The following is a 20,694-nucleotide window of genomic DNA, read 5'->3' on the forward strand; positions in this document are numbered from 1 at the left end:
GCTCTTAATCTTGGGCAAACTCTTCACACTCTCCAGGCCTCTTTATCTGTGAAATAAGGTCAGTAACTTAACCTGGTGCTGCCTGGCACAGAATCAACTGTCAATAAATGGGGATTATTAGTGTAAAAAACCGAAATGCCGATCAATGGGAGAATGGAAATTTTAAATGTGGTGTGTATGTGAAATATTATACAGTCGTAAAAATGAATGAAGTGTTGACACATGCTACAACATGGACGAACCTATAAACATTATGTTAAGTGACAGAAGCCCCACACAGTGGGCACATTTGTATTATTTCATGAAATGTCCAGAAAAGGCCAAACCATAGTGACAGAAGGGAAATGAATGGTTGCAGGGACTGAAGGAGGTGGCGATGAAGAGGGCCAGTTGATGGTTACAGGGGCTTCTTTTTGGAGTGATGAATACATGATGGGTTAGATGACGGTGATGGTTGCATAGGCTTGAGAATGTACAAAATGACACTGAATTTGCAGTCTCAGAAGGTGAATTTTATGGCATGTGAATGACACCTCAAAAAATAATTTTGAAAATGAAAATTGCCAGTTTTCCCACTTTCACTATCCACTATCCACTATTCACTGCCTCCATCTCTCCCTTCTCCCCACGTCATTCCTTTTGACGCCCACCCCTGAGACTGTCTGCCAACCTCACTCCCCCGAGCAGCCCCACGAGGCCTCCCAGGGAGCCCCTGAACCACTGGGCGCCTGCGTCCTGTGGCTGTTGGAGCCGTTGCCCAGTGCCCGTGTCCCACAGCTCTCACCCATGACAGTGGACACGTCTGTAGGATTCTTCTCGTGCGTTTCACTTGATGGTGATGTTTACAGAAGGTGGCACACCCCCTGGTCAATGGAGGAAGCCCCTCAAGTTAATACTTAGGCCTGTCCAGAAGTTTGATCTCGTCCACCAGTAACCTCAACATGCTGTGCTCTGAAAGCCAGGTTGGACGCCTGCAGGCACTTGCAAATACTAAGGACTTCAGAGGCATTTGGGCCTCAAATTGAGGCCTTGTACCTCCACATGCGATGTGACCTCAGCCCTTTGCTGCACCTCTCCTAAGTGAAGTGGCACAGGAATACTGGCCTTGCCTGTCGTTGCCAGGCTTAACTGAATAGTGCATTAGCTGCCCTGGTGCTTAGGTGTTGAGTATATTGTGATTTGCATTCCAGGCCGTATTCGTTTCCCTCCTGATGCAGCACTTCCCTTGGCCCTGCCCCTAACGTCAGCTGCCCCTAGGATAACTCTGAGCCCTAGCCACCTCTCTGGGAGATTTCCCTATACCCCCACTATAATCACACCTGCATAAGGCAACTCAAACCTTTCAGACATGTGTCCTGAACCTCTTGTTTTCTTAAATACCTCCGTGGTGGTTGTGAGACTTAAGGCCAACCTCCCCAAGAGACTTTTTCTATTTCTTCTAGTAAACCTAGACTCACCTTCCATCATCTTCAGCTCTACTCACATTTTGTTCTTTCAACCCTGACCTCTGACCCTGCTTTTCACTTCTACCCTTTCACCCTCACTCCTGCTTCCTTTCTTAAATCCATAAATCTCTTTCGACCTTCCTGGCCCTGGGCTACGTTCCTTCCTCTTTCCTCAGTTTTTACCCCTTTCCTCCCCTCTCCTTCCTTCTCCCATCCGACTTTCAGTCCTTCCTTTCTCATGCAGACATTGATTCCAACCCCGTCAAAAACAAAACAAAACCAAAAAAATTGAAGCACGCCAGAGTTATCAGCATCTCACAATTCAAAAGGTTTATTACTCATCTATTAATTCTATTACATTTACTTATTCAGTTTTATTGTTTTAAAATATGTCAAAATAAATAGAGGAATTTATACCTATCTTATTTATATAAGGAAGAACAGCTGGTACCCCAGGCGGCACCAACATTCCTAGCTGCTCTTACTATAAATATCCGTAGTAGTAAGCAATTTCCATTTCTTTTTGCCTCTCAGTGAAAAACTGCAGTTTCCCCAAAGAGGTGTATTTGGCAGCATTCACACGTTCTTGTTGAGCCCGCCTCTTCATGGCCTCCCGCTCTGGTCTGTGCTCTTGTTCGATGGGCTTTGACATGACTGGCTCAGAAACGTTGGGTTCCCTCCATGGTCTTCGTTGCTTGCTGAAGTCTTGGAGTAGAAATGGGGTTTGGAGCTTGGGTGGGGAGTGGCGCTTAGTCACAGCAGGGGGAACCGGCTCCCGCTGGAGAGAAGCGCCAGATGAAGTTTTGTAGGATGCAGGCCTAGGAGCAACAGACTGAGGGACACTAGGCTGGGTATGGTCGGTCCAACCCGGATGGGTTGGGTTGGTCACAGTTGGCTGAGCTGGTTTGGCAGGACCTGGCAGAGAGGCAGGAGCTGGCTGGGATGAAGTGGCTGCAGCAGGTTGAGCTGAGTTAGTAGAGGCAGTCTGGGCACGGTCTGCCACAGTAGGCAGATGTGAGACCAGAGACTGTGGCCTCCGAGGAGCAGGTCGAGCTTGAGGCTTGTCCCAGGCAGAAAAAGGCAGAGGTATCAACTTGACCTTCCCACGAGGAGGCAAGTGATCCTGGGATGGAGATGGAAACTCTGTTTCAGCACTGCTGTCTGGTTTCTGGGTTTTGACTTGAGGTTTCTCAGGGCTCTTACCCTCACGTGGGGTACGCTGCCATGGCTGGCTAGGTGGGGGTGACTGGGGGTCTTTAGGGTTGCTTGAATTTCCCAAGACCCGACAGGAAGAGAGCCCAGTTTTCTTGTCATTCTTCTCCCCCAGTGCATGAAAAACCTTCCCAGACTCCAGCATGCACATGCCTAGGGAGGTTCGAGGCTTTTTAAAGCTCTCTTGGATAAGCTCAGTTTGGTGTTCCTTCCGCTTCATCTGGGGAATTGTTGGCTTCTCTTCTGCCTTGACTTTGTTCCCTGACTGCTTATTCTCTTCAACCTTCTTTCTTCCCCTGGCCCTTGTTGTCTTTTCCTGCCCATGGCTCTTAGTTTTGCTGATCTTTCTGGATGCAGTTTTCTGAGGTTTGCCTTTCGAATGCTTGGCCGTGTTCACAGGAGCCCTGTCACTGACTGCAGCATTGCATGGAACCACTTCTCCCCCTAACAGGCACTCTGGATTCTTTGGCTGGATTTTGGCCTTGTGAGCACCACTGGTAGGCTCAGAGGCTTTATGTTTATTCTTCCTGGGTTGATCAGAGGGAACCTTTAGGACACTTGGCTTTTCCTGTACCTGATTCATCTCAAGATGAATGGCTCTGGTGTATTTGGCTTTCATCACGTCGGGACGTTTGGATTGATCAAGACCTTTCAAAGAATTAAAGATATATTAGTAAAAATGCATAACAAGCAACAAAATTCAATCAATATGAATGTATAGGTAGGCAAATTATATATAGACAAGTATTTCAATTGAAACTGGTACAAAGCAGACAGCCAAATAATAAGTGTAAAAGAATTTCATTATTGTGCTCATTCATATTTTTACCCAGCAAGTCACAGGTATTAAGCCTGGTAGAAATATATATTTCAAAGAATAGAAATATATCATAAGCAGAAAGGAAGCTTAAAAAGTATCAAGAAGGTTTTTGTATTTTTCCTAGAACTTAGATTATAATCATCTTCAACATCCAAGAAGATGACATCCCAAAACCTAGAAAAACCATCATCACTTGAATCCAATTAAAAAAGATTTTCAAATGTAAGAAAATCCAAAGGACTCCACAATATTGTTTTAGATAAATGCAGATTTTTTTCCCATGCCGCGTGGCCCTGGCAGTGAAATCGCTCAGTCCTAACCACTGGACCGGCAGGGAATTCCCTCAATGTGGAACTAGAGATGTGGGGCTTGACTTTTTCTTTTCCTTCTTAGGTAGCTAAGATCTAAAAACGAACGGTGGCTGTTGATCAATGTGCTCTCTGTGTTAGGAGGGAAAGAACTGTAAAGATGAAAAGCAACCTTGCCGTAGAACCTACATATCACACAAAGGAAATAGTCCTTCTGATTCAACTTAGAAGATATCATTTAAAATTTGTAATTGGTAATATGTCTGCATAGTTTAAAAATTAGGAAGAATAAAACATTGAAAAGCAGACCCCTACATAACCACTTTGGTTTCTTGTATATAGAAAGCATCATTACTAAAACATATTTCTAAAATGTTGATATTCAAAAGTATCAAGTGCCAACTGTATTCAGAGAGGCAATAAAAGCAAAAAACACTGAGTATGACTTTTCTGATAGTCTGCCTTTCCTGGTGCTACCCTGTTCTGGGCTTACCCTCCTCCTTAGTCTGTTAAAATAAGGATTTGCTACAATCCACTTTGTTTGGCACTGCTCTGAGCAGAATTCACTCTATGCTGTTTCTGCTTTAATTTAAAATCTTTGGTTCCCATCAACATTCCATTGCAAACTACGTTTTACTTGAGAGCTCCTCTATGCTTTCCCTCTTCATTCTTATATTTTTTCCTATCACTTGGTTCCTGTCAGTCTTGGCTGATGAAAACAATCCTAAACATCCTTACGTTAGACTCTGGGCCTTCCTAGAGCCCAGTACTCTCCATCCTCTCTCCCTATTTTCTCCTTTCAACTAGTCGAAATATTAGTGGAGGGAGATGGAACATCTTGCTATATATTGCTAGTTTTCTATGTCACCTGTCCTTTCTATGTTTCTGTTGAAACACTCTTGAGAAGTCTCTGATATCATTTTCTACATGGGTACCCTTTAAGGCTCAGTATTAGAAAAGAAAGGGATCAGAGTGATCAACCAATGTAGTATCCTAACATAACAGAGAAGGAAAAAATCAGGCATTGTGAGACCGTCAATGATTTCTCCAAAGTCACACAGATAGTAAATGCCACAGTCAAAAGTGAAATTAGGTCTCCAGACGTGTAGTTCAATACTTTCCCTCATTATTCCATGCTAGTTTGAATCTACTACTAAATTTAGGGGCAAAATTAATCTGACAAAAAACTTTAAGAAGTTTATTTTCTTACCTGACATGGTCAGAGAAGAAGAGGAAACATCACCTGCAGATAGAAGGGATGAGGAGACAACACCAGAAGATGTCTGAGTGGCTGCAGCTGAAGAGTACAAATATCACTGGATACTGGTCACTGGTCACTGGTCACTGGTCCATTGTGATGATCCGACTTTATTTATGACAACTCCACGGAAACCCCAAGACTCTACCAAGTGGTAGTAGGTTTGGTAGGAGAATGATGTGAGAAAGCAGGCAGTTGAAAGATATGAGATAGCCAATGGGGAGGTCCGATCCCCAAGAGGAAGGTGGGGATGGGTGGAGAGGGTGTAGGAGAGCTAAAACACCACCTAAATTTCTTAGCTCTGGGGAGGAAATCCTAGAAGACAGATTTACCTCCCCCAGGCTCTTACATTAGGGAAAACATGGCAACGTTTCTTACAGACGTTCATTAATATAATTAACAAACAGTTACTTATATTCCACAGAGTATTATATTTTATGTATCATATACTTAGAGCTATATATATGTTATTTAATTAATATCCTTAGGAAGGAAAGAGCCATCTAGTTTAAACTATTACAGTTGTTCTGAAATCATATCTGTCTAATTCGTGAACTTATAGCAGCTTTTAAGGAGCAAAAGTAGGGATTCAGAAGCTCTTTTTGTAACTTGGTTAAAGAGTAGCGTGAAGTTTGCTGAGTGTACCTTGTGGGGAATGTTGTGGTCCAAGGCTCTTCTCTTTTAGATTCTTCTCCTTGACTCCTGCCTTCCTTGGGCTGAGCTAGGCTTGGCCAGGTTGGACTTACATTTCTCTTCTGCTTTCTTTCTTTTTTTTTTTTCCCATTTTGGGCATTGTTTCTATGACAAGCCTTGATCTTGCATTCTTACCCTCATGGATGTTACTTGCTGTCAACTTCCAGCAGCAGGAGCCTTCTTTTCAGTGCCTGATGCTTCACAGGATAGACTCTGCCCATGGGAAGCAAATAGCAGAGAGCTAGGAGACAGAGCTGGTTGCAGACCTTTCCTCTTCCAGCCTTTGGTTGCAATTCTTTTGCCCTTAATTTGCTACCTATGTTTCCTTGGGCCACACTGGTATCCTGCCATCCAGCTCTTTTATATGTGAGAGACATTCTCAATACTGTGGCTTTTTCTTTGCACAGAAGTATATAGAGTGTGGCAGTTACTGTAATCTCCTCCCCCTTTCAAACAGCCACTCTAGACTCTTGGACCTCTAGGATTCTCTGTCTTGTATGCTTGGGGGCAAGGCCAAGCTAAATGAAGAGGAGAATAATTAGAGAAGGAAGAGGACATTGCTGGAGAACTGGGAGCAGATAAGGTGAAAGGGCCCAGGAGAAAAGAGATTCATGTAGATTTGTTGGTTTCTGTGGGAAACAAGTAGACACACTTTGGCCTCATTTTGTATGACCAGAACAGGCAGTCATAGATATAAGTAGCTCGATAGTGCAGCGACTGCCATGAATTCTGAACACTAAAGAGAACAGTCTTACATGTATTTCTCATTTTGTTTTATGTCATATTACCTTCTTAATAGAATTCACTGGTATGTTTGTAGAATACAGATTTTTTTAAATGGTTATTTAAATGGTTTAAATGGTTAATTAAAATTTTTTAAATTTTTTCAAATGGTTATTTCCTTGCCATATTTTTAGGCACTCCAACATTGTAAGACATATTGCATGTTTTTCTCGTGATGATTTTTTCTCTTGAAGCATCATGAACGAACTTGACCTGTTGTATTTTGTGGAGAAAGTGTAAAAAGGGTCTGTGAAAAAGACACTGGTGAGTCGCATTATGCACCCAAGCGTAAGGAGCAGATATCTGCCATCAGCCCAGTTTGGCCTGGATTGCCTCTGTTTTAGTTCCCGTGGTTAGTGCTGTTCTCCCTAACTGCTCTTGTGACGGTGATAATGTGAGTAAGGGCTGATTGCTGTTGATTTATATGTGAGGTTAGCTGGTTTGAGGGAGGAAATCTATGGACCTAGTCATTTTCCTTGGTGGTAAGCTTTCAGGGAGGGGTGCAAAGATTGATCTTTCTGGGGACTTTTCTAGTACCAGGAAGATATCCCGTAGAGGGGACCTCGAAAGACACACGTGTAATTTTTAGGCCTGTTTTTCCTGTTAGGAGATATGAGTTGTTTCACTGATGGGGATGATGCTTATCAGAGAAGAAATGGTGAAAGGTGTTGTAGTATAGAGATGTGGCTGAAGCTTTTAAGTTTTTCTCAGGGCTTTTCCCCTAAGCTTCCTACTTCAGATGGCCTACTTACATGATACTAGTATGTGATGTGAGGCTAACAACTTACTAAATACCTGCAAGCCAGATCAGTCTCTTTTCTCTATATGGAATCCAAGGAAAGTAAGGGACCCATAGCTACTGCAGGTTAGGGTGGGTGGTGTGAGATTGGGGGAAGTGTGGTAAGATATTTTGGTATCAGTAAAATATTTACATATTAAAATATTCAGTTCCAACATTCAGTTCTATTGAGGCAAACCCTTAGTTAGGCTTTTCCTGGTTCCTAGCCTATGTAACTTATTTTCTCTCCCTAGTTCCAGCCATTTAACTTCAGCTTGCAGGCTCAGCTTCATCCTAACCTCTAAAAGAATCTTACATGTAGGGGAAAGAAACTAAAGACCTCTCTTTCAACACTTAGGAACATCAGGCCCTACCCTGACCCGAACCTTTATTCTTAGAGTTAGGGTACTGTCTTGTCCCCTATACCCACTTCCTGCATTTTGAAACCACCAGGTTAACTGAGACATGTCTTGGCGTAACATCCCCAGTTCGTCTACCCCTGAGGCTCTCCTTAATTCTTCCCATTGTCACATTGTGATTTAATTAAATACTGGAATCCCTCAAATCCTTGCATGGTACCTGAGGCCCTATGGGATACTGGTCGATTTTGTTAGTGTCAAGTACTTAGCTGTGTGATTCTCCAAATATCCCTTGCTCCTATATTTTCCACGCGAGCATACTACATACCCATTAAGGCATTGTTTCATCTCATGTTGCACCCACTCCCATCGAGAGGCCTACTCTTTGCTACTTCCCATACTTTCTGGAAACCCTGTTCTGGCCAGGTCTGGACTGTTTTGTGTACCCACCCAAAGCCTGTGTCTTTTAGCAAGCTGGAACTATAAGGCCAACATAGATTTTCTAGTTTCTGATAGATTTATGTCACAATTTGTACATTGTCATGTCTATAGATATTTCTATCAGTTGTACTTTTTGGCCATTACAAGCCTATTGGATAATTTTCATAAACTGCAAAAGAATATTTTATGACTTAGCACCAAATCGACTGTGCCTAATTGTAAGTTTGTACGTTGTGTACGTTGTGCTCACTTGTATCTTTTCTTTATTTAAATAGTAATTTACTAGTATTGTCCCATTTGTAATTATGTGGAAGTTTTCAGAATTGTCAATAAATGCTTGTGGATTGAAACTTGGTTAGACTATGACTGTCCCACATACGTTAAAGGTAGTGATCTTTTTACTCATTCATTCATTCATTCATTCATTCAATAATTCTGAGCTTCCTGACTCAGTTTACCCACCTCAAATGGTTGTGAAGATTACTAACAGTGTATGTAAGATACTTTCAGAAATGAGAAACTAAAAAGTAAAACTAACAAACAACACTTGTTATTATAAATAACAATGGAATTTAGTATGCCATTATACCTTCAGACGTACTGTAGGACATGCTGTTCTTTGCTGTTCCACTTGTGGCAGGATTCACAGTCTTTCTAACAGGTACAGATCCCTATGCCTGCTACTGTGAGGACATGTTATACTTGAGCTCCACTCTTATCTCTCTCAGGCTTTTTGTGGTATTGTCTACAATGTAAATACATACTGTCAACCAACCTCCAGCATGATACCAGGCACATAATAGAAACCCAATAAATGTTTCACTATGAGTGGAGTATAAGTTGATAGAATATTTTTGAAGGTCGATGAGGCAGATTAGATTGATTGAAAATCTTTCAATATTTTAAGTTTGCATCTCTTTCATTCCAGAAATTCTACGTCTAGAAATTTATATATAGCTCTACACATGTATAAAGAGGTTCACATTGCAGCCTATCTGTAACAGAGGTCAAAAACAAAAAGCAAACAAAATATCCCCAAACTGAAAACAAGTAAAAGTCCATGAATATGGGACTGGCCATGTAAATTATGTAATGTGACGCAGCTATTAAAGAGAATAGAAGGGATGTACGCAAAAATTGGGAAGATCAGTATCCAAGACACATTGTAGACTGTATATACTATACTGCACTTCTATAAAATACAGGATATCCATTACGTAGAAATACGTACAAGATAGAACAAGTGTGAATGTAAGCATTTGGGAAATATCTGAAAGAACCACACAAGAAACTGGGAGAGTGGGACAACTTTCCATGTCCCATACGAGTGGAATTCTGAAGGGTACACACGCGAACTAATGAACGTCTGCTACCAGCCTCCGGCTAAGGAGGGAATTGCAGCCGTCAGAGTCCTCTTCCCTAATGAAGCGTCTCAGTCCGCCGGCGTGATGACGTCATCTGGACGGGCCGTGGCGCATGCGCAGTAGAAAGAGGCGCGCGAGCCGCGTGGGCTTGTGCCTGGGCGTTTGTGGCTCTGGGCCGTGTGCTGACACCAGGGCCGCCGGGTTGGCGACTTTGGCACTCTTGGCGTTGGGTGGTTGGCATGTTGGGGGTGACACGAGCCAGTGGCATCATGCCCGTGTGCACTGGGGTCATCGTCGCGGCTTTTCCGGACGTTGGTCGGCCAGGAGGAAGGGCGGAAAGCACATCCCGGAAAGGTAATACGCCTCGGTCCCTGGGCGTTGCGGGTGGAGCTCAGAGCCCCTGGGCCTGGGCTTCATGTCTCGTGCTGTCTCCTGTCACTGTTGCCCCCGGCCGCTGCCCCGTCCGCGCTGTGCTATAGGGGGTATTGGTCGTCTCGCGGCTGAGTTCACAGTGGTTGAAAGGGACAGTGTGAGATGTTCTGATTTGCCCCCACCGTTTTTAAAGGGAGGCTCTGGCCATTTCTCCTCGGGTAAAATGCAGAGGGACTGCTTTTTAAGATGGGACTGTGAGTGTTGTGGACACTCCTTAATTACCAAAATGGAGTCCCCTTCTATTCCTCAAGCTGTGTTGTTTTGGCAGAGAAAATGTGAGTAAGTGGAACTGCAACTAAGTTGAGTGAAAAAACGCACGGGTACTGCCGGATTTTCCATCGAAACAGTTGATTTGTGGTGTCTCTAGGAATTATAAAGGCCATACTGTTGCTTGCTAACCGGTGTCATTTGAGAGATCTACCTCTGTATGTTCAAATGATTGATTTTGGACTTGGCTCATGTTTGCAGTAAACCCTTTAATTCCCTAAGATCTTCCTTTCCTCCATCTCATAGCCCATTAAGCCCGCTTCAGTTTATCTCCTGAGTTTCTTTTGAATCTGTCAACTCTTCCTCAACATGCTAATACTGAACTTGCCTGTCTGTTGCAATTAGGTCCTAACTCGTGTCCATATTTCTTGTTCCCTTCCAATCCATTCTTCACACAAGAAACCTTAAAAGCAAGTTGGAACATTGCTCATAGTCAGCGCTCAAAACCATTGTTTTGAGAACAGAAAACACACTGTTGGCCTTTAAGACTCTTCTTGGTCTAGAATCCTCTCTGCTTCTCTAGCCCCATCTTGTGCCACTATTGCCCCCACTTTCTTTGCTTCAGATACACTGAATTAACCTTAGTTCTCACTCATCTTACAGCAATCAGTTCAGATATTATTGTTCACTGTGATTCCTAGCATTAAGAATTTTATTATCAGGTTTTGTATGAGGACTAAAACAAAACTGTGAAGTGGAAGAATTGAGTTCAAACACTTTCAGTCAACATGCATGTATTAGTGATACCATTGTAGTCAACACCGGGCTAGGTTATATCAGGGATACAGAAGGTCTGGCCATCTCTGGGTTTAGATATCCCTTATTTGTGGAGACCTTTGCATTGTTTTGTTGCCTTTTATCTGTTTTCAAGATGGGAAAACAGGAACAAGGGAAGTATAGCTTATTACAAGGTGGGGTTGAATAAGTGGAGCAGCAAAATGCAAAGCAGAAAGAAGAGGGACCTACTATAGAGGGATATGCTTTCCATTTTCAGGGCACACTCATCCTATGCAGGGAAACAGCCTAACATAAAATTTGCCTAACAAAAATATATTAATAGTTGGAAGGACTATCTCCCAGTTGGACAGCAGACGCCTGGGACTCGTTTCATTGCTTTCAAAGTTCCTTTAAAAAAGGTAAGCAAGGGCCTCCCTGGTGGCGCAGTGGTTGAGAGTCCGCCTGCCAATGCAGGGGATACGGGTTCGTGCCCCGGTCTGGGAGGATCCCATATGCCGCGGAGCGGCTGGGCCCGTGAGCCATGGCCGCTGGGCCTGCGCGTCCGGAGCCTGTGCTTCGCAACGGGAGAGGCCACAACAGTGAGAGGCCCGCATACAGCAAAAAGAAAAAAAAAAAAAAAAAAAAAAAAAAAAAAGGTAAGCAAAAGTTATTACCGTATTCTTCCAGAAATCTGAATTCACCATATAGAGCCCTGGCTCTCAACACCGTCATACTCCATTTTGCTTTTTTATAGCAAATACTTTTTAATACCTCCTTTACTATCCAGAAATGGAATTTATAGATAAATACAACCTACTATTGTACTTAATTTAAAAAAATCCCAACGGAATGCCCTAACTATAAATAAAGAATAAAGTAATGATTAAGACAGCAATATGTATCTCAGTATGTAAATGTTTGGGTATGACTATACTAGGAATAAAGATATAGTTAGTTACTTGTACCATGAATGCAATAAAGTATGGACTTTGATTGATAATGATGTGTCAGTGTTGGTTCATGAATTCTCACCAATGAAGCACACTGGTATGGCTTGTTGATAATGGGGAAGGCTGTGTGGGTGAAGGAGAGAGGGTATAAGTGGGAACTGTGTACTTTTTGCTCAGTTTTGCTGTGAATGTCAAACTGCTCTAAAACTAGTCTACTAATTTAAAAAGAAAAGTGTGTTGCTGGCACTTGAATAACCAAACAGATCAATGGAACAGAGTACATAAATAAGCCAAATACATAAAAGAATATTTAGCAGTGCAAGCCATCCTTCATATAGGTAGATATTGAAGAAGTATTTATTTATGTGTCTACTTACAGGCACTGTGCTTGGAGCTGGCAATCCAGTGGTAGGCAAAATTGATGTGGTCCCTGCCTTCTGGGAATTTACAGCCCAGTTAGGACACCAACATGAAATAAACACACATAGAAATAAATATATAGAAGCGAACTTATTTTCTTCCGTCTAATCTCTCTGGAAGAAAGGATTGTAATATCGCTTGTAAATTCCAGAGGAGGAAACATTACTTTGAGTCTCATATGTTAGCATCACAGGGTTTGAATAAATGGATAATATAGTAAAGGATTTTAGACACATGTTCCTTCTTATTGTGTTCTTTCTGACAGAGTTTTGAAAAGAATCTTGCTCCAGAAGAATGTTTTTCCCCCTTGCATCTTTTTTAAGAAAATCCAAGAACAGAATGAAGAACTCGGGCTGATAATTGACCTAACGTACACGCGCCGCTCTTCTAAGCCCGAGGTAAATGGAACCCGTAGTTGAAAACGACCTTCTTTCTGATACGGTCATAATTCATAGAAATTCAGTAGTTATCATCTTATGCTAAGGTGAATCCTGGCCTTCTTTTCATGGGTTCAGAAAGGGAAGCTAGTGGTTTCCTTAAATACACATTTGTAATTGCTGTTTCAAAATGAGATGAAAGATATGAATTGAACTATAGTATTTGGCAGTAGGCTGTAGATATGCTGAAGAAATTCTATAAGCTTCCATGTTCTATGTTTTGAAAACGAAGTAAACTTTTAGCAAGAATGTTAGTAGCCTAAAAGGAAAGAAAGGTATGTCCATTATGTCTTTAGCAATTATTTGCAGCAGTTGCCGGAGCATGTTTAAGCATCAGGGTAAAAGACAATTGTTCTCTAAGTTTTATGCTTTCTTTTCCTAATACCTTCTGAGAGAGTACAGAAACCCATATATTCTCTTGGCCCATGTAGGACATACCAGTGCAAAAGAATTATCCTTCTTCTGACCTGTTCCATGGCCTTGGGAGACAGTAACACCTAAAGTTTGTTAATATTTGTATAGCCATTTAGAAAGTTCTTTCATATCCATTGACTTAGTTAATCCTTACAACAGTCCTTTGCTGTTGAAGTGGAAGTAGTACTGAGATCTCCTTCTGAGTGCTTACTCTGCACTAAGCTCAGAGGATAGACAACTACAGTTACTAATTTTACAGACGATGAAACTGAGTCTCGGACAAGGAAGAACTGAAATTTCAACTCAGTTATTCCTCTATTTTTTTACTGTGGTAAAATATACATAAATCATATTTATTTTAACCATTTATAAATATGCAGTTCAGTGGCATTAAATACAGTCACAGTGTTGTGTAACTATCACCACTGTCTATAACCCAAACTTGTTCATCATCCTCAAAAACTCTGTAACCGTCCAACAGTTACAACCCCGTTTTCCCTCCCACCAGCCCTTAGTAACCTCTATTCTATTTCCTGTGTCTATGAATTTGCCTCTTCTAGGTACCTCGTGTAAGTGGAATCTACAATATTGATCCTTCTATGTCTGGCTTATTTCACTAAGCCTAGTGTTTTCAAGGTTCATCCATGTTATAGCATGTAACACAGTGCCATTCCTTTTTTGCCTTAATAAATCCCACTGTGTGTATATACCGTATTTTGTTATTCATCGGTTGATTGACACTTGGGTTGTTTCCACCTTGTAGCTATTGTGGATCATGCTGCTATGATCATTGGTGTTCAAATATTTGTTCCAATCCCTGCTTTCAGTCCTTTCAGCTGTGCCGTGTAGGTAGTAGCAGCGTTGTTGGATCGTATGGTACCTCTCCATTTAACATTTGAGAAACTGCCAAAGGGTTGTCTACAGTGTCGTCTTGTTTTTAAACAATTATCAGAAATTTTAAACATATACAAAAGTATACAAAATACTGTAACTTTTCCCTGTATACCCATGAACTCATCCAGCTTTAATATTTACCAACTGATGGCTGTCATGTTTTATCTATACCCCCACCTGTTTCACCCCATTCCATGTTATCTTGAAGCAGCTCCAAGACAACATGTAATTATACCTATACATTAAAAAAATTATTTATTTATTTATTTACTTATTTATTTATCTTTGGGCTGTGTTGGGTCTTGGTTTCTGTGCGAGGGCTTTCTGTAGTTGTGGCAAGCGGGGACCCCTCTTCATCACGGTGCGTTGGCCTCTCACTATCGCGGCCTATCTTGCTGTGGAGCACAGGCTCCGGATGCGCAGGCTCAGTAGTTGTAGCTCACGGACCTAGTTGCTCCGCGGCATGTGGGATCTTCCCAGACCAGGGGTCGAACCCGTGTCCTCTGCATTGGCAGGCAGATTCTCAACCACTGTGCCACCAGGGAAGCCCCACCTATACATATTTGGTATGTATATTTAAAATATAGGACTTTTATTCCTTAATATCATTTTTTAATAGTAAATACCCAGTGAGTGCTCAAATTTGCAGTTGTCTCCTAAATGTCATAAAAAAATTGTTTTTAAGAATTTTGAATTAGATCCAAATAAGGTGCACACTTTGCCGTTGATTGTTAGGTCTCTGAAGTCTTATTTAATCTATAGGTTCTCCCTCCATGTCTTTCTCACTTTTTTTTCCTCCTTGAATTTTATTTTTAAAGAAAGCAGGTAATTTGTCCCATGTAGATTTTGATGGTTACATTCCATGTGTTGCTAACATATTCTTCAATCCTTTTATTTCCTGTAAATTGGTAGTTGATCAGAATGAAGCTTGCATGTTTTGTTTTGGCAAGACAGTTTCATAGGTGATGATGTGTTGTTCCATGGAGACTTATAGTTTTCTATTTCTGTGATATTAGCAGTCACTGATGATTCATACCTACATCCATTAATTCAGTTGAGGCTTCCAAAAATGGTGGGGGCTTCCCTGGTGGGACAGTGGCTGAGAGTCCTCTTGCCAATGCAAGGGACACAGGTTCGTGCCCCAGTCCGGGAAGATCCCACATGCCGCAGAGTGCCTGGGCCCGTGAGCCTTGGCTGCTGAGCCTGTGTGTCCGGAGCCTGTGCTCCGCAATGGGAGAGGCCACAACAGTGAGAGGCCCACGTATCTGAAAAATAAATAAATAAATAAATAAAATGGTGAATTCTGTTTTTCTTTTTTTCACTTATTAGCTGGGTATATTTCTATAAGGAGAAGATTCCCCTCATCAACTATTTGTTTGCCCAGTTGTAGAGGCATGATTCTCTTCTTTGATTTAACAGTTTTCAAAATAATGAGTTGATGGACAAATATCCTCCAGTGGTGACCAATTTTTTAAATTTATTTATTCATGTCACTGTGGACTCCGCTACAGTTACTATTCTAACTGAGGCCCTATGTTTGACCAGTTGGAGCTTTCAGTGACTCCTGAGTCCTTTTGACATGACATCAGTTATTTCTAGACTTTTTCAGTAGTCAGAGCTAGGCAATATGTATGTTTGTTGCTAATATTTCTAAAATATGTCATAGGTTCATACTGCTACTTTCCATTTAAATTCAGAACTAGAGAATTTTCACTTATCCTTTTCTGTCTTCTATTGATAGTCTACTTTCTCCCACCCCAAGAATACCAGTTCTCAACAGTGCCTGAAATTTGCTCTATTTCCTAATTCGAATCCAAGTTCTTCTGATTCTATTCTACTATTCTACTTAGATCACAGCCTCTGTATGGCCCCTGAAATGTAAGATAGAACATAAATGTAGGTAGAACTGTTTATATCATTCTGAGTTACATGTGCATTCATTCACATAGATTTGCTTTTCGTTTTTCATGCCTAGTAACTGTCCATTCTGCAGTTTTAATGAAAATCAAGTGATACTTACTGGTTAAAGCAGCTTTGGAGAAAATGGCTCTTATCAGAATGACTGACATACTAAGTTTAATGTCCTCTGTTGGTTTATATTCCGCCTTCTCTAATTAATTTTTTATTCTTTCCCTACAAAGGAAATAATACATATTTTCATGGTTTTGCCTTATAGGACTTAGCAGAAACTATTCCTTATTTAAACATTTGTACAATTGGGCATCCGGTGCCAGATGATGACACTATTATTAAATTTCAATGTGCTGTTAGTGGATTTCTGAAAGAAAATAAAGATAATGGCGAGTTCTTTTTGTTTTGTTTTTTTTCCCTTTACCTGAACTTTGGTATGCATTTTGAGTGGGGTTGGGATTTTTAACATTTTTAATAGTTGTGACATTAGGCCTGTTGTGTTTGGTAACATGAAGGTGGAAATGTCAGATGGTGCTAATACAGTATGGTGTTTTTCCTGTTTATAGTCACAAACAATTTAGTTGAGTTTGGAAAGTGATTTTTGTGAGAAATATGAACTGAACTAGCTTACTTATCTCTTTTTTAAACATTTGAATGGAAAAGACATAAAAAAATAAAAATGTTCTTTTGTCCTATTTATTGGTTGAGAGGTGGAAGAAAAGGTTAAGACTCTCAGGTTCTTAGCGTATATAAAAGAGAAAACATAAAGCAAAAGTTCGGAGTGGGACAGATCCCTAGAAGCCAAACAAAGCAGAGTGGACCAGAAGAGTGGCTTCCTCATCATATGTGTTTAAGATATTTTTGCTGCTTTTATACTTTGGGTGCAAGTGAGGAAGAACACTACGACCTCTTATTCTTATCTTGACAGACAGGAAGAACTTAAAAGGCTGGTGTTTTCTTGTTTCTGCTTTAAGATGTACTCTCTTGATACTAGGTCTTAATAGCGTCCTTGCCTTTTTCTACCATCTAACTGTCAGAAGGAACATGGTATTTGCCGTGTTTTAAGACTGAGGTATCTTTTGTCTTTGGATCACCACTGACCCACAAGAGAAAGTGTTCGTTTTTTCCTTTCTAAATTTAGCCTGAGGAGTGTTCACTTTATTAAATAAACCTAACAGACAGTACATATTCCATATATATAAAAAATGATAAAGACATATACATAAAACAGGGAGTAGCGAGAAGGAATAGAGATGGAGGTGGGAAGATAGTGGATAGGAGGTGAGAAAGAGAGGGAGAGACTGGAATTTCAAGATAAATTTTCATTCTATAAGCTGGTTGCTTAATGCAGGTCCTAGCTCTTAAATATCTTAAGCCGTATTCACAGATCTTCCCTGTACTTTAGCTTTTAAACTTGAGAGACTTGGCCTTGCCTGTGATATCCAGGGTGTCTAGAAAGGAGGCAAATTTTCTGATTTGTGTAAACTGTAGTCACAGAAATGTGACCTCTTAAGATGTTAGGGTGCAGCTTCCAGCCTCCTCACTTCCTCCAGGCTCCTTTGTGTGTGTTCTGTGTGATCCGCGTGGGCTAGAAGATCCTTACAAGTGCATGAGAGCACGTTTGTCAACCTTGATTGTTCACATGTTATACCAAGTGTAGTCCATTGCATATGCTGACTCCTCTGTGGGTCTTCTGCATGCAGTGGGCTAACTTCACCATGCTCTCTGCCATTGCAGTCTCAGGACCTTAGTTATGATCCATTGGTGGCTTCCTCTGCTATAAGCCCCTCCCACAGATGGCAGGCTCACTGATAATGAGGAGGAGACGATACTATCCACTCCCTAGAATTCGAAGAGACTCCGAAAATAAATTGTTTTAGTAAACACTGAGAGCCTTATAGGTTTGTTGTTCGGGCACGGGGATACAGAGGTGACTAGAAGTCTTTGTTCAGTAGCAACTTAGAGTTATGTAGGAAGATAAACATGTAGTGACTCTAAGTGGGTTAATTATCATAAAAGAATCAAGTGCAGCAGGAATATAGAGGAGAAACTGAGGAAGGCTTGACTGAGGAGACAGCATTTGAGCTGAACTTGTGGAAGAGGATTTTGCTGGAATGAGGAAAGGACAGCTCAGCTATTGAGAACAGGTACCAAAGGCACTGGGATTGAACATGTGCTCTGGAGGGGCAGCCTCTTGTGTGACTAGAGGGTAGTGTGAAAGGACAAGGAATTCATACATTCCTTTACACCAAATATTTATAAAACACCTTCTAAGTTGAAGGCACTGTTCGAGGCAGTAGGAACAGAACCAAGTTCTTGCCCTTCTGTACTTTACATTCTAGTGCGGGAGAGAGATGAGTAAATAAGTAAATATGTGGAATGTCAAGTGGTGGTAAATGCTTTGGAGAATAGAAAAACAAGATGAAGAGGTGAGGGAATGTGGTAGGTGATCAGGGAAGTCTCCTCTATTATGATGTCGATTGAGCAGAGCTTTGAAGTGAGAAAAGAGCCATTGGATATCAGGGAGAGTGGAGATGGTTTGGGAGGGTATATTCTGAAGCAGAAGGAATAGTAGGTGCAAAGTCCCTGAGGCACGACGGTGCTTGGCATGTTTGAGGAATAGTACGGAGGCCAGTGTGGCTGGATAGGGGAAAGTGAGTGAGGGCAGAGCAGTAGAGAATGGGATCAGGGAGGCTGGCAGGGGAAAGGAAGGAGGTGGATGATGTAGGTCCTTGTAATTTAGTTTGAACTTATCATTCAGTTGGAGAGACAGACTGGTATTTGTTTATAAAGAGTTCTCAATGTTGTGCTAAAAACTTGGGCTTTATTCTGTGCTAAGTTAAGATATGTAAGGAACAGAGCAATCCAGCCAAGTTTCTATTTTAGAAAGGTAACATCTTCCATGTGGAAGATCAGTTGAAATAGAAGTGATTGTTAGAATTGTAGGGCGGTAGTAATCCAGGCAGGAGATGACGAATGCCATACACCACGTAGTCACAGACATACCTTTTGCAGAGATCAGCTACATGTTGTTGTTTTTTATTTACTTCCTCATATAATCTTATTAAGTGCTGGTCCACGAAATACTGTGGCATAGTTGGAAAAATGTGAGACTCGATTTTAGTCTCTTTTCTGTTTGCCTGCTGTGCAGCTTAGGCTTACGTCTGAAGCCTTACTTTTTCATTGTGAAATAAGCACGGTGCTACTCACCTGAGACCTGCTCAGGCACGTAGACCCATGGCATGTGAGGAGCAGTGAATGAGAGAAGGAATGGAGGTGCTTTGGGACCCCAAGAGCCCTTCAGAAACTGTTTGTCCTTTTTAATATTGAGCATGAAAAGTGAAGGCATTCCATTTCTTTCACTCAAAAACAAATTCTATTCTTCTGATAGCCTGTTTTTTTTTCCACTCCCTTTTACTATAGTCAAATCAGTTCCTGATGGACATTCTCCATTCCATACAATTGCATCTGATTGGAGGCTAGGCAAAAATTCCAAGACACAATGAATTTTGACTTTATAGTACTTAATTCTTTATAGTATGTTCCTGCAAAAACACTCTTTTCTTCAGAGTTTTTCCTTTTCAGGATAGTGGTCGTTGTGGTAACTAATAAAGGCTACTCTTCAGAAAATTGTATAACTTGTTTTTAGTGTTTCTACTTTGCTTACTTAATTCCATATTCCCTTTTTGTATACAGACTTATTGGTGTCCACTGTACCCCTGATTTAAACAGGACTGGCTACGTCATCTGCAGGTGAGTGGCCAACCCCAAGAGGCAGACCATGTTTAAATTGTTCTGTTTACAGTAGTAATGTAAGTTAATGTAAGCTGAATGCAAAAAATGCAGTCAGAGAAATGTATGAAGTGGAAGGCAATTTTGCCCCCTACTCAGAGGTTATGACCAGTAATAATTTAGCACATATATTTTGAGACATAAATAATCCAGATATAAGCATATACAATGGTCCCTTGGTATCTGCAGAGGATTGTTCTTAGAACTCCCCATGGATACCAAAATCCTCGGATGCTCAAGTCCCGTAATGTAAAATGGTGTAGTATTGTCGGCCTTCCATATCTGTAGGATATGAAACCGTTGGATATACAGAACTGACTGTACATGTGATTTAATGGTATAGTATTTAGACATTCTGGTTTATAATTTAATATATGGTGGACATCTTCCTATGAAAATATTTGGAGACCTCAATCTTATGTATGTATGTATTTATTTATTTAATTTTTTTTTCCTCCAAATTTGCTTTAGGTAGTTGGATATAAATTAATGAAGAAAAACTTAAGCAAGATACATGTAAGAATTTAATAGAACCTGATACTCTGATTCTTTCAGTTTTTCTCAAACTCATCATGGGGCTTGTAAGAAAATTAACCAACATGGACACTACTACAGTTGAATGTCCAATCCTTAAGTGCTCATGACATACCAAATTCTTCAATAATGCACTTATGAAGAACCCTTCAAGAGACTTGTGTTTTGTATGTAGAAAAGTGTTGATTTCTTTGAGGAGTGAAGCATTCAGCTTTAGTGGATAAATCCTTGTTAGGCTGAGGCAATCATTATCATACCCCTCTTTGCCATAAATTGTCTTATGAATGGTCATATCAGTCTGTTTTGGCAAATGAGTAATGAGGGGAAGGCTGTTATTGTGCTTATGAGAATGATACTTTTCTCTGAAAAAAGATAAATATGCATTAGGAAAATGACCATTTGGACTCTTTTTTTGCTTCCTCCTTGTTTTGTTAGAATATGATCCTTGGTTTTACAGCAGCCATC

The 20,694-nt window shown here is 41.0% G+C and overlaps 1 pseudogene across 1 annotated transcript in view; it reads left to right on the plus strand.

Annotated features, from left to right (window-relative positions):
* LOC309795881 (RNA/RNP complex-1-interacting phosphatase-like) overlaps positions 1 to 20,694 on the plus strand; it is a 74,034-nt pseudogene that overhangs the window by 46,026 nt on the left and 7,314 nt on the right. Inside the window, exons 2-5 of the transcript in view lie at positions 11,221 to 11,296; positions 12,513 to 12,645; positions 16,169 to 16,296; positions 19,600 to 19,656. The product of the transcript in view is annotated as an RNA/RNP complex-1-interacting phosphatase-like (transcript). The remainder of the gene's footprint in view (positions 1 to 11,220; positions 11,297 to 12,512; positions 12,646 to 16,168; positions 16,297 to 19,599; positions 19,657 to 20,694) is intronic.

The sequence above is a fragment of the Mesoplodon mirus genome (assembly GCF_964341445.2).
Source record: "Mesoplodon mirus genome assembly, chromosome: 20".
NCBI classification, from domain to species: Eukaryota; Metazoa; Chordata; class Mammalia; order Artiodactyla; family Ziphiidae; genus Mesoplodon; species Mesoplodon mirus.